General features: G+C 38.7%; 1 long non-coding RNA gene across 1 annotated transcript; it reads right to left on the minus strand.

The window, feature by feature from the left end:
• Window positions 1-945: 945 nt before the first annotated feature.
• Window positions 946-7,722, minus strand: LOC107212897. The gene is made up of 4 exons (XR_004499445.1): window positions 7,478-7,722; window positions 2,823-2,948; window positions 2,055-2,154; window positions 946-1,114 (listed from the first exon to the last, which is right to left on the minus strand). It is a non-coding gene; the product is annotated as an uncharacterized LOC107212897 (long non-coding RNA).
• Window positions 7,723-15,431: the final 7,709 nt, after the last annotated feature.

Below are 15,431 nucleotides of genomic sequence, written 5' to 3' on the forward strand. Positions count from 1 at the left end.
AGCTTATAATAATAAAAATATTTTAATATTTTTTTAGCAGGACGTTGCAGAGAAGCACCAGGCTGCACCTGCAGAAGCCAGTACAGGAATATACCAGCTGGACTCTAACAACAGAATATTCCTCTCAAAACCCCCAGCTTTATAAACACGCCTTGCATGTTGGATACTTCCTGTCCTGAGTGGCTCAGCTGCACTTGGGGGCTCCAGAACCCACTATGTTGAAGTGGGTACAGAGGAAAAATTTCCAGGCACAGAGGAAAAATTTCCCCTGAACTTCTAACAAAGGGAACCAGAATGTTAGACATTGCTTCCTTTATGCATTACAGTTATCCCAGAGCTTTTTTTTTCTCTGTCCCTTAGATGGAGGAAACAATCTTTTAATATTTTGCATGCTGTCCTTGTCAGTTCAAGTTCCTAACACATTCTTTCTACATTTTCCTGTACAGATACTAGTACAGTTGAGCAGGCTATTTTTTCAGGGGCAGAAAGAAGGAAATAAATCTAATTTTGTGTCAAGTAAAACAGAGCAAGTTACATCCTAGTGTAAAAAAGAATACAATTTGGATCTCATGCTGGTTGTAAAGCTACCCCTTATTCTGAAAGCTGACTTGGTGCTTCTTCTTAATGTTTTTATGCTGGAAACTGAATCAAAACAAGTTTAAAAGGCTGCCAAGCCTTTGCTCCCACCTTTCAGTAGAAAAAATGGAGCTGAAAGCAACAGCAGGATTCATTGACGTTGACCTCTTGAAGGAGTTTTCTCTCCACAAAGAAAAAAAAAGCAAAAGCAAAAACAGTCCTGTGAGCTGAGAAGATGAGAAAAAAATTGCAAAACTGAAAGTAATGGCTTTTACAAGTAGATATGAAGTAAAACCAATGGCTTTGACAAGTAAATATAAAATAAACTGTAAAACACAGGTAGAAATGACAGACTCCTTCCAAACACTGAAAAGTGCGAATACTGTGGAAAAAAAATTCAGAAAGTAATTTAGTTCAATGGTTAGTAATTGTTTACCTACCTGAATCCTGGTCCTCCTTTTCCATATTTCTATTAATTCAGCAAAGTCGTATATATTTGCAGAGGGAAAAAGCCTTGCTGTTATCATCCCTAGAGAAACTGCAGAGAGAATTCAAGTCTGTGTACATACAGAGCCAGGAGACCGTGGAAAGTAGTAAATGGGAAAAAAGACATTTATTTGCTATCTCCCACACCACAATACAATTGATTTAAACATAAGGAAATATAAAAAATTCAGTACATGTAAACTTAGGGAATTATCATCAGCCCAATTGCTTAAGATCTTATCTTGGAGGATTGAGAGAATTTGATCCCAAAGCTACTAAATACTTCCAGCTTGGTAACAGTAAATATGTAATTAACAGCAAACTGTTCTGTTGATCTTCTCTATCATTTAAGTCTACCAGAGGGATAATGTCAAGAACCTTTTCTTCAGCTTGTTCTTTGCATGGTTTGGAACAATTAGATTAAAAATAAACAGAGTGTTTTTCCAAAAGCATGCCACTGTTGATTTTCCACAGGAATGTCCTGGGTCCTAGAAGCCAGGTGTTGCTGCAATGTATTAGAAATGAAAGGCAGCAATTCAGGATTTGTAAAAGCGATATTATGCACGCCACAGTGTCTCGCTGGCTTCGTGCAAAAGAGCTGCCTCCCAAAGCTTTAATTGGCACTTAGCTTCTTTTACAGCCTGCTCACCCAGACAGCCTGCACCATGTAGCCAGTTAAAGTGTAGCTGCGAGTCTTATAAAGCACATCTTTACAGGAAATAGGAACATTCATTTGATAATTGGCATGAAAACTTGGCCATATTAGATTTAAAAGTCATTAGTTTCGCATCTGTGAGATGCTGAGTGTTTTTTCACCTCTGGGCATGCAGAGCCACCAGGAGGCCCCTGTTCCACTCGAGCTGCCTGGTGTGGAGTGTGGCTACAGCCACTGGGGATGGCAGAGGGGCATCACCACCCCCCAGCCCCAGCCATATGCACAACCCCAACAACAATTAGCCAGAGGTTTCTGAGCTGTGTATTCCCCCACTCACATTTCAGGATATCGCACAATAACCCCAGGATGAGCAAGAAAGTGCAGCTTGGTTGCAGACCTAGAGATGGTCTGGGTCTAAGAGTAGCAAATAATGCAACCTGAAACAATCAGAAAACACTTGTTCAGTAAACCCAAAATATTCATAAGGAGCATGCTGACTACTGACTATTTTTTACAAAAGCAAGAGGGGAAGTGCAAGGGCATGGGATGGCAGACTTGGGTACGTACAGATGAAAAGATGTCTGCCTCCCAGAGATGGGATTTCATGGTTTTCATGGTGAGGGATTAACAACAATGTGTTTTGGTTCCCTGAGAACTATTGCTTCCCAATTCTTTCTTCTAAGAAACTTGGAATTCAATTCTTTATCATAATTATGAAGTAATAACATGTTTGGTATTTGTAATTCATACACGTGCATATATATATATATACGGAGATATACACATTTCATAGAAAGGTACTTTTAGTTTTGGCTTGTTGGGGGTTTTGTTTGTTTGCTTGTTTTTTTAAAAGGATGAGAAAAGTGATGGGCAAAGAGAAAATTAATGTGCTCTCACAGGAAAAGCAGTTGTTAATTGCTGCTATTAAAATTCAGGTCCATTGCCATGGAGAAATCAGTTAATTAAAGTGAAAAGTTTGCTTTTACCTTTTCAACTGAAAATATAAAGAAGAACTCTATGCATTAAAAAACTGGTATATTTTGTAAATTTTCATTTTTCTGTTTACACTTTACACTGGACCTTTCTCTCCTCCTCTTGCACTTACCAGTTCCAAGAACAATCACTAAGTCTCGCTTGGTAGGCCAGATTCTTCTCCAAAATAAGGAATCCCTAAGTAGTGATCACTTATCACTGTTGATGCTGTTTTTAAACAGTCTGGAAGTGCAGGGGCCTATGAACAAAGTGTAAAGATTCACAAGAAAACGTTACTGAGTTTTAATGTCAGTTAAGCTTAGCTCACCTTTGTAAGCCACAAGCACACACTGAACAGCAATTGGAGAGTGAAACAAAACAGTGCCAGCAGGTTGATACTGCATATCAGTCTTCAGCCATGTTTCTGCCTTTGAGCTTCATTCACTGCAGCCTTTTTTATTCATGATTGAGGTGAAGGGCTACACGTTTCTTCAAGGTCTGTGTAATGGATGACCATGGTTTTGACTACTTTACCTTCTGACAAAGCAATAACACATGGCTCTACAATGCACAGCACCTATTAGCTATAATGTTAAACAAGTTCCTCAAAATGTGCTCTGCCACCCAACTCCAATGTAGAATCCACAAGTTTTTTCTCATCTCTGCAGTACTATTTTCACAGGGATTTTCAGAAGTATTTGTGTATGACGGTTCACATAAGACAGTGGCAAAGGAATTGTAATTTTTGTATCCTAACTATCCAGCACACGCTCCTAATAAATATCATAAACAAATACACCAGGGCTGCAAGCTTCTCTATGATTCATACAAATGGATTTGCTAACTCAACCTGACAACTCAGCTGATTAAACATATAAAGTGTCTTGGATAGCACCAGTGTTGATAATTACATTTTCCAAATGGGACAGCTATATTTTAAGCTGAAAATGAATGTTCAATTGCTGTTAGAGATCATGAAAATTCTTGTACAAGAGCTAACAAGAAAAAGCAGGTATTTTATTAAAGACTGGCTCTTTTCTAGTCCTTGTTTATACTAGAGGTTTCTAGGGGATAAATACCTTAATCAAGAGATATGTCAATGTACCAGCTGCTGAGGTCTGCTGGGCATATGAGCCCTGGAGCTGGCAACACAGGCTAGCCAAGAGAGACATGAAATCTGCAAATGAATCCTCCTTTCTCCATTCCTCTGACCCACTCCCTTGAATTTCTCCCTCCCCTGGGAAATGCAGCGTGCCCAAGAGGACAGGGATGAGGGGCCAAGGCTGGAGGCACTCACGGCAGCAGCCTCACCGTGCATCGAGGATGGGGGAGTGCATGGGCAGGGCAGTGAAGTGACAGAGAAACTCATGGACCTCAGAAAATCCTAGAAAAAATTAAAATGTACAGAAAAATGGTAGGAACTGCTGGGTTATATGATGCACCGAGAAGAGATGTGAATAGCCAGCCCCCCTTAGAGAAGCTCTTGGAATTCAAAGGAAGGAAGCCAAAATCTGTAATGTTTTTGATGCTGTCTTGAAATATTGAGCTGCAAGCAAAGAGAGCTAGAAAGCACTCAAACTGCTCAAGGGAGAATACTAAGATGAAAGAAGATACCATTAAGATAATTTTGCATACAGGAGATCTGTAGAAGACAGCTCTTCCTCTAAAAGGAAATAGCAATTTTGTGATCTTTAAAATTAATTTGGATACCCTCATTGCTTCTGCAGAAAGCTTTCCAGAGGAAATTGAAATGGAAAGGGTTTTTAGAATTAAGAATGATTTGAGATGATGTGACAATGTTCAAATGATGCTGTAACATTTGAAGAGTGAATTAGTCTCATTACCAGGCTCTTCTCTTTTTTTCACTAGCGCTGAATTTTTAAGAGCAATTTTGCAAAAATTATCAGAAATGTCCATTTATACAATAGTGTCCTGTTATTTAAAGAGCTTTCATTTGTAATATAAAAAGTAAACTGCTTGTGAAGATGAAAAATAACAATTGTCAGTGGATTTGATATGATTCTAAAATTGAAAAAAAAATTAATGAGATGATTTCATGAATTCTCCATTGTCCCAAAGAGTCTGTTTCAAACCAGCAACTGGCAAAATAAGCAAAATGTACTGTGCTAGAGATTATTTTTCCCTAAAATCCAAAGTATTAAAACTGAGACTAGACATGTTTTGTGTTCTTTTGAACAGTAGAAAACAGCCATCAAAAAGCTGATAGCTGCATATTAGAAACAGAGACTGACTGCTTTTCCCAACGAGCAGAATGAGAGCAGAACTTGAATTTCCTTTTTATGTGCAGCTTCAATTTGATGCAAAATGCCAACATGTATGAAAGGGATAAACACGTGCAGTGCTGGGAAGTGGAAGCTGTGCTTCTCAGTGAACCAGCAGTGGCATAACTTGGCCAAGGGAAAATCTGAATGTGTTACAGCTCCACCTACTGAAGCAAGAAGAAATGATTGGAAGGGGTATAATTAGTGTAATGAACTGGAGCAACTGAGGGTCTGTGTCAGGTACAGCCAGCCATACTAAAGTCATGGAAGTCAATCAACTTGCTGGAAACAACAGATTGATTTTGAAACTCCCAGGAATTTTATGGAGTTCATTTCTGCCTTTTCTTATAGTGATTGACTAGCACAAAAGTCAAGGTTTGTCTCTTCAGAAGGATGCTGCTACTCTGGCGTTTTTGATGAAGCAACAGATACACTATTCAAGAACCATGAAGTGAAAAAGCATTTGCTCACCCTTTTGGCATACTTTTTTGTGTATGACAAAAACTAAAGTAAAGATTGGCCAATGTGATGTTCATTTTGAGCTGGAGGAATACCAGGTAGGTTAAAAATTATCTTTGTAGAGAAATATAATAATGTAGCTATGCTTTTAGCAAAAGATTAATCTCTTTAAGCACAGTAAGCATGAGTCAAATACACTATTTCAATGAATGCTGGTTTTAGATATCTATCTATCTATCTATCTATCTATCTATCTATCTATCTATCTATCTATCTATCTATCTATCTATGCCTTGTGGGTTCATAAAGTGGCTCAGAGCCAGAAATTCTGCTTATTGCAGAAACCTTTAAGACAACAGGAATTCAGACAAGTATTTCCTACACCTTGAGATCACATTGATAGGGGAGAAATAAATGAAAGATGTTGCAGCAAAAGTTCTTAATCAATAACATGTGTTTAGCACTTACTAAGAAAAGCATGCGGCAGCACAACAAGAGTATGAATACCATAAATGTTTCATTCTACCTGAAAAATTCTTATAGTTAGTCAGAATGATTATCCCTGAATCTGAAAGCAGGGAGGTCTAAATATTGGGCCTGAAGCAATGCAGTGTTCAAGAACATGTCAGATATCAAATGTGAATGATGAGGCATTTATTTAGTCCAGAGGGTTCCCAGAGTCCAAACACCCACAGAGCACTAGCAAAAGCACTGCTTAAAATATGCAGAACCTGGAATGTCAAAACAAAATGATATTTTTTTAAAAAAGAACCTTTATGGCTCATAAGCCAAACAAGAAATGACACTGATAATAACTGGAAATTGAACATATGCCTAACGTTTTCATGCTGTAATTAAACAACTTAAGTTATGCTAAAAAGCAAACATTTACATCAGTGGGTAGGGAATGTGGAGTCATACTCCTTGAAAGGTAGACACAATTGTGAGCATCTTGGTCCTGCCTGTAAAGTGTTTTGCTTGCCACTTGTCTGTGTGAAGGAATTTTCTTAACAAACAGTCTGAAGTGCAGATTTGGATCCCAAGGCAGCAGGAATGTCAGGAGTGGGAGGAACGTAGCTCAAAGGAATCCAGTCCTGAAAGAGCCAAGAATGGATGAAGATGGCAATTTCTGTGGACACAGAGAAACAAGACTTATAAATTGGATATTAATTATTGGATATAAAGAGCATGAGCCACTCCTTTTTCATCTTTGATTCTTATGGACACAGTGAATGAAGATAAAGAGATATAAAAGCCAGGAGCTCAAACCTCAGTGTCTGGGTTGTTGAACACTAATGACAGCATTCAGAACAGACTCTTCTGAAATGAAATGTTTTGAGGAGGAGCTGAAGAACATGGAGAGCAGACTGGCTTTAGCTGATATGAACAACAAACGCAACTCTGTGACATTTCCACTACTGAGAAAATTATAAAAATGATTTATGAATTAAAGACAATCAAATATCAGTTGGATTGATATTTTTTCGCCTTACAGCTGCCTCTCCCCACGAAATAAAAAGATTTTGAAATAACACACATTGCTGGAGGAAAAAAAAGGGGCAGGTAAAGACCAACTGAACAAAGCTCTGAACTCTTGGGTGATGGAGGTAAAATATGGAGTTGATTAGAACTAATTTCATTCTAATACCACTTTCTCAATTTATAATAAATGTAAGAATATAGTAGCACATTATAAGATCTGAAGAGATTCTGATTTCATACTAAAATGAAGTAAAAAAGAGGAAAATCAAATATGATACATATAAAAGAGAGCCAGCAATAGGTACTTAAAATAGAACAAATCACTGAAAAGTCCATTAAATGTGACTGAGAACCAAGATAATGGGCTTAATATTTAAAAAGTGGTTGAACAAAGAAGGAACATGCAAATGAAATTAATACTGCTCTGAAAACTGATACGATTCAAAAAATGATGGGAAAAGTGAATATCATCACTATTCCACATATTTAGAACAGAAGAATAGTCAGTTTATTTTCAGCAGGAATGAATTTTTGGTCCCTTAAAAAGAATTTTAATATTACCTACCATCTGCAGCGAGGGTGGCTCTGGGTGATTATTGTTCCAGGAGACTCAGATCGCAACAAGGTGTGAGCTGCTGTGGCATTGCAGCAGGGGCTCCAGCCTGCTGAAGAATTACAAGTGACTTTCAGAGGTCACCTAGAAGACATCAGTTAACTTGCTTTACGCTGAAGAAACTGAAAGGCTTAGGTTCCTGCAATCCTTTCTGATCCAGAGTGCTTTCCAATTCAAAGCAGGAAACCTGCAGCGACTCATTTTTTGACACTACTTAACAGGCAGCCACCTTGAGACTTCAAGCAATGAAAAGCAACTCCTCAGGGCAGGAGCTAAAGATTTCACTATGTTAATACCACAACTCTTGAACATTCACTTTCTTCAAGCCAGGAGTCTTTATTGTACCTCTTTATCCCAGTAAGTTTGTGCTCAGCATTTTTCAAAATGTCACCCACACTTTGATAATTCCCCCGACCAAGTGTACCTTTCAGGTTTTATGTGTGCTGCTTTCTACTGGGCTCAGCAGTTGATTTTAGATATCTATTTTCAGTTTAAATTCTTTAAAAATTCACACAAATACTTGGATAAGTTCTGAATTTACCCAAAAAATGGTAGCAACTGTACAAGTTGTTTAAAACTCTGATTAGAAAACTTTGGCTAACAGGAACAATTACTTTATTATTCTTAAGCAGTTATTATAAATAAACAGTTAACACAATTAGAAAAATAAGGAGGAGAAATGCTAACACTGCTAGATAGAAAATCATTATATGAACCCAAATATTTAAATTTATATATCTCAAGCAAAAGAATTCCTTGAAAGAGCCTAGTCAAGCTCAGCAGGGAACAAAAATAAAGGCACAGAGCAAGAATTTTGTGACAGTAAATCCACTGGGAAAACATGAGACAAGAAAGAGGAAAGTCACGAGTCTGTGATCTAGTTTCAGAAGTTTGAGCTGGAAAGGCAGGTTTTGTGTTTGAAATCTAGGTTTAAGGACAGGCAAGGTCATCATCCAAAAAAAACCGCAGAGCCTTGGTCTTTTCCGATTGTTGGAGTCGTTTGGCTTGCTGAGTTTATAAAACACCTACTACAAGGACTTTTATGAAAAGTGCACTTGTTTGAAAATAGGTGTGAATCATTTATGAAATCCAGCTGTGTATATGACAGGTACAATCTGCACCTCACCCTGCAGCAAACAGGCAAATTACAAGCAGCGGGCAGGGAAAGAGCCCTGGCCAAACACCATTAACTTGAAAAGACAGAAATAAGGTCAAGGTTAAACACTGAAAAATTTACTGCTGGACTCCACAGTGGCAAAGGATGCAAGAAAATATGCATCTAAACAGCAGTAAACTTAATCTTGATAAAAATCAACAACCAGATCAAAACAAAAATCAAGTCTGTTCATACATCAGACAGGAAAAAGCATGCCAACACTTGTAATTTATCCCAAAGAGCACTGGCACAAGTCTTCCTAAAGACTTACTCAAAGCTCTTACAGAAGCTGTGCTGCCAGCACTTAATGTGTGTTGGACCTGAATATACCTGACATAGGCTGAACACCCAGAAAACCCAGGACCACACTGCACCACTTGTCTGGGTTTTGAAATTCCAATATTCTTCTTTTAGCTGGGCTGCATTTCACAAATGGAAGCATTAGCAGAAGCTTTAGCAGAGCCCTTTTACTCAGACCTCCTCGACAAGACTCAGCAACATTTTACATACCTGTGGTACAGACTGATAGGGCCAATGATCATTCTTTCCAGTAAGAACATGAATTAACAACTTAGCTGCTAAATAATGGATTACTTCAGCTTGTACACTTAGTCAGAGTTTCTATGCTGATATCTGAGAGAGCTGGATCAGATCCCAGCAGGAGTGGGAATCTGTCCACTAATTAGCTATAAAAAGATTTACTTCAGGAGCTATTCTGTGCAAATGATGTGCTAGAAGATTAAGGGTCCCTTTTAAAAGATAGTAACCCTTAGTGCATAAGTGACCTATATTCTTATGTGGCAACATTTATACACTTTGGAGACAAGGAAAAAAAAAAAAGGACATATTAAGGTGATATTTTGTACCGTGTTTGCTGCCTTAGGTTGCAGTGATTGCCAAGATTTTTTTTTTTTTTTTGTCACAGATGGTTCCGCTTAAACAGACTTGCCTGCCAATGTGATTTGAACTTCACTTAAATTATAAGTCACCCCACCATCTAGAGTTGATTCCCACCATGACAAAAAAGGTTATTTAAGCTTTCAAGTGCATTGGTTTGAAAATTAAAATATCCAAGAGTGCAACAATAATGCAAATCTGCTCACCTGAGTCTAGAGTAAAAAAAAAGGCAAGTGATTTGCAAGTGCCTTCTCAGCTTGAAGAAATGTTCTCATTTGTGGGTCAAAACACAATAATAGCTACCTAGTCTTCCAGTGATTGTCATCCTGGAAGGCTGAAATATTTAACATGTAAATAAGTTTATTTGCAGATCACAAAGTGAAAACTCTATTATATAGTGAATAGGAAGTGCATAATAAGCAAAGAAGACACAATCATCACACAGTTATTAGACTGAGGTGTGTCCTAGGTAACCTCCACAAGCTTTGTGTAAATTTATGTCCTAGGTAACCTCCACAAGCTTTGTGTAAATTTGGAGGATTTTGTAAATTTTCTTTGCACTAAGTTTCTCAAATCCTTGCAAGGAAGCTTCAGCTGAGCATTTTAACTAGAGCTGAATCTCACAGAAAGAAACACTCACTATGCTTGGCTAGAAACAAGTTCTATAATGGAACACTGGGGCTATGCTAAATGAAAATTTACCAGTTGGAGGGATTTAATGATAGATGGGCAGGTCCAAGGCATGGCTGTCCTGCAGAGTTACTAAATCAGCAGGAACTGCTGTCAGTGTGAAAAGAGTTGTAGTGAAAAGCAAGCTGGAAACAACCATGGGTTGCTGGAGAGACAAAGGCAGACTTGCTCTTCTGCCCTGCTTGTGTTGCTTCGTTAGCCCTTTCCTGGTCACAGTTCTTGTTCAAATGCTTTGGAAGACTCACCACAAAGGACAAGGTTGTGTTTTCTGCCCACAAAGGACAAGGTTGTGTTTTCTGCCCACTACGTTGGCTTCAGGGAGTTCTTTGCCCATTATCAGGACGCTCTGCTCTAGGACCAAAGAAAGATTCAGCCCCTCTTTTCTCCCTTTCTGTGTGCTCACTGTTGCTCCCTGCCGAAACCTGCAATAAAGCATGGGAGATTAGCATGGAGACTGTGCACAGGGAACACCAGCAGCTGCCACAGCTTTACCACAGATTTGTCTTTCACAGCCTCAATTCCTTCTGTTTTTTCACCTTGGTCACCAGGTACAGCCTTTCTGTTTAGTCTATTCATTCTCCCTCTAGGCTCAAGATTTCTAAGAAATTCCTTCCAAGAATTGAGAATCAGGATTTATTGCCATATCTCTAAAGAAATGCTCTCTAAAGAAAAAAATGCCAGCAATTTTGAACTTTCCTCTAAAAGCATCACTGGATGATGGCACTTTAAAAAGCTATCTGAAACTACACTTACAGGTCTGAAGACACTAAAATACCACCAAAATAAATACAAAGATTAATCACTAAATAAAGTATTCCCCATTCCTATTTCCTCCTTTTAAAGAGCTGAACCTGCCCTTTTTTATCCTTTAAGTAGTTCTTGTTAAAAAATCCTAGCTAACACGGGCAGTAGATTTATTTATTCATTTTTAGCATTTTCTCTAGTGTTCATCCAACCTTACTGAAAAATGCCTGAGTCTTGCCATAACACTGTCCCATTTATTTTCCACAACAAAGCCTTGTTACTGCCTCCATACTTAATTTCATTTGCACAACCAAGCCTCCGTATTCCTTTCTATTAAAAAAGTAGCACCATTTCCATGTTATTCTTCACCTCCAGAGGTGTTATTATCTTGCTGTAATAACAGACCATGCTCCTGCTGTGTCTGCTGAAGAAATCATCCCAGTAGCCCAATGAAGCTGTGCCACCTTCCCAGCAGCCCAGCATTCAAAGTGTTTCTGTATGGCTGGGCTGTACAGATGGGCTCTCTACTGCCCCAAAGTTTAAGAAATAGAAAAAAATTAAAGGTCCTAGAGAAAAATATTTATTTTTCAAACACACACAAAGAAGGCTATTGTTTTCTAAGGTCTGCTTCAGTTCTGACAAAACTGTGGAAGTAAAGCTCATAGTTTTAGGTCCCAGTCCTGCTAGGAAAGTGATGTAAATACATGTTTACTGCTGCAGAAGTAGAGCTGGAGGGGGAAGATGCACTCTGATCTATCTTCCCAAATCTTGCCTCTTTTAGGTGCCTGGAACACCATAACTAGGATAGCAGTCTGTGCTGATCCAGGCCAAAGCAATGAGAGAAGAAATTGAGAGAAATCATGGAGAACTTAAAAGTGTTTTTAAAATCAGAACTGTAAAGGTGAGGAAAAAAACCCAGGAATTTCTGTCACTTGTGTAAGGCACAAGCTAAAACCAAACATTCTTTCACCCCATGTGAAAACATTAAAAATACCACAGCCCCAAAGGCAAGTAAAGGACAAAAAAAAAACCCCTTAAATGTCCACACAGCATCTACATGAATTTTTCTCAAAATTTAGTAGGTCTGGCTGACTTCTGTTGTAGTAGCCTGAGTCACTTAGCACAGCTTTTGCTGGAAGCATTTTAACAATGATAAATCTGGCCAAAGAGAAAATTAAGGAACTGAACACTATAAAAAGCAATGATTACATGGCATCATAAATGATACTTCATTGTTATTGCACATTAAAATGTCTGCACATAAATGATATTTTAAGATCATTATAAAGCTATCACCATTAAAATGGGAGCTTTGTGTACTCTTTACACCACAGAGGGCACCAAGCCATTGCATCAATTCAGCCTCAGTATTTAAAAGGTTATTTAAAGTCATCTCCACAACATGAAGAAACATAATCTGTCATTTGTTCTTTGGCACTTGGTCGCTCTGAAGGCATTAGGACAACTATCTAAAATGATTAAAAATATACTCCATGCATTAATTTATCAAGAATAGAAAAGAAACATTCTTACTCTTGAACTTTAAATTTCTTTAAGAAATCACAAATGAAAGAATTATTCTCATGATATTTAACCTCACAAAAGAAAGGATGAGAAGAGTGGCATTTGTAATGAGCTTTTGTTCAGGAAAATATAAACATAGAGAAATCTGGTAATAGTTTTAATTTCATTTTCAAGATATGTGATTAACAGTTCTGAAATATATGTTCCTGACTACTGTTTCAGGGGAGATCTTTTCAAGGACTACCCCTGAAAAAGGCAACAAATAGATTCCAATCTGTGGATATCAGCTATAAACAGTGGAATGCCTGAACCACTTTGTTGTAACCTTGAGCCTAAAGAACTGGGTTCAGATACATTCTCTACCAAACATTCATTGAATGACTGCAAATAAGAAATCAAGTGCATGACTAGAGATCAGCTGACAGCACTGTCCTTCTCACAGGGGTGCTGTCTTGGAAAGTTCTTCTAAAATTTTTGATACACTCTAACTGGTATTTGGACTTCACTGCCAAATTCTCAAAATCTGTAAAGCATTAGCTAAGATAATGACATCTGGAACGCTTGAAGCAGCTGCACTACTTCATTAACTCAAGGAGAAATGACTAAACAGCTGAGAGAGACAACTTACTTTTCCAGTAAAATAAACCTTTTTCTCTTACAAAAAAAATCCCAAACCAAACCAAAATTGAAAGAACAAAACTAAAACCAAACCAAACCAAACCAAACCAAAAACAAAACCAAGGAAGATGACTAAGACATGCTTCCAGGAAAAGAACAACCCCAGATGGAACTCATACAACATTCCTTATCTTTTTTGGCTCTCAGTGCTGTCATCACAAACTCTTATTATAAATATTAATAAAACACAATTTTATGGAACACTCCAGATCACACTTGCTGCTAGCCACAGTGCTTTCTCATAAGAGTTTATCAGCACCCTTGTTATTGAGTCATATATTTGGAGTGGGAAAGTTACCAAAGGCAACACAAAACATGTGAAAAGCACATCTGAAATTAGATCCATGCTTTAGTGTGTTGCAACATGGAACATGAAGCAGGACAGAAAAAGAACATTGAAAAAGACATTGTTCTCCTGCAGTCACAGTTTCCTACCCTTGGTAACTGTTTTACAGAAGTATGATGTTTATTTTGGTGTTTCTGGCTTACCACTTTTTCCTCTAACATACCTGAAATGTTTTTGAAGGTTTTCTTCATTTTTTTTTTATGGCATGAAGATGTTTGCCTTTTTCTTTTATTGTTGTGCTGGTATCACATCTCTCCTTAGCAGATGCAAATCCGATCTTTAGCAGATGCTAATCTGCATTTACAGATGGAGAGCACATGCTGAAAATTTCTTGGGTTTCTTACTTGAGGCCTTGACCATATGAGAAAATATCCAACAGCTGTTGTTGGTGGCCACTACTTATTCACAGGCATTTAAACATACCAGCATGTGGACTGCAAGGATGTTGAGTCTCATCTATGGTGAGATTGAATTATTTTTCAGATTTTTGCTCCTCAGGAGTTTTCGCAGGGACACAGACCCACTCTCTCTTGTCTTTGCCAGAAATATAAAGAAATTCTTGTGAAAGTATGCCCTAGTTTAGAGCAAATTTGGGAGAGAACCTCCAAATGGGGTTCCCCCAGAAAAGCAAAATTCAAATGGCCCCTCCCCCCAACTGGTTCAGGAAAAAGAGATTTCCTTGGAGAGAAGTAGAACAAAACTGTTTATTTAACAGAAATTGAATAATATTAAACAATAAAACCTCTTGCTCTTCGATGAGATGGCAAATCCAGGAAGAAAAGTCCTTTTCATGGGGTGCAGCTCGGCCCGCTCAGTCTCTTATCAGTCCCTCTGGCGCCAGAAAGTGCCAAGGCCCAGGCCCCGGTGGGCCACAGGCCTGGGCTCCCAGGGTTTGTCTGGGTGTTTTTCAGTCCAGAGGAGGTTTGCACAGATCCAAGGATAAAGGAAAAAAACAGTGCAGGGAACTGCTCTGCCTCAGCTAGCTAAAACTAACTAAAAGCCAGAGAGAAGCTCTGTCCCGCTGTCTGTCCGTGTTGAAGACACCACAGTCCAGGAGCGGGATGTGTGGGAGTGATGTTTTCCTTAACACAAACTGCGGCTTCTTCATCCCCTTCACTCTCAGAGCCAGTCTTAAAGGTGCAGAACTTAATATATAACATAAACCAGGTAACTGGGGATACCAGTGTCATAAAGTCATCCCAGGACATTCTTCCCTTTATCCCCATATCGTCAGCTTATTACCAAAATTAATATATATATATATTTTAACTCTACAACACATACATTATATACAGACAAGGGCATTTATTCATGATCTTCACCCAACCATCAGATCTCCCTGAGGTACACATTGTGTTGTTCCATCTTTCTGCATTATCCACCATGTGCAACCTGGTCCTTGAGCAAAAACAACTCCACGAATGGGTTTGTCTGTACTCGAGGTAGAATTGATCCAAACTGTCTTTCCTAGCAGACCTCTGACATGTACCACTGGGACTTTGTCTCTGTCTACTGTATGCAGGGGCTCAGATTGGGCAGGGCCTGCTCGGTTTGTGGAACCTCTGATGTTGACTATCCAGGTGGCCTTTGCTGGATGCTGCTTCCAATTTTTAAAAGATCCCCCACCCAACGCTTTCAAGGTGGTTTTTAACAGTCCATTGTACCTCTCCACTTTCCCTGCAGCAGGTGCATGGTAGGGAATATGGTACACCCACTTAATGCCATGTTCCCTAGCCCAGCTGTTTATAAGGCTGTTCTGGAAATGAGTCCCATTGTCTGACTCAATCCTCTCAGGAGTGCCATGCCTCCAAAGGACCTGCTTTTCAAGTCCCAGGATGGTGTTACAGGCTGTAGCATGAGGTACAGGGTAG

Source organism: Parus major, chromosome 1, assembly GCF_001522545.3.
Source record: "Parus major isolate Abel chromosome 1, Parus_major1.1, whole genome shotgun sequence".
NCBI lineage: Eukaryota > Metazoa > Chordata > Aves > Passeriformes > Paridae > Parus > Parus major.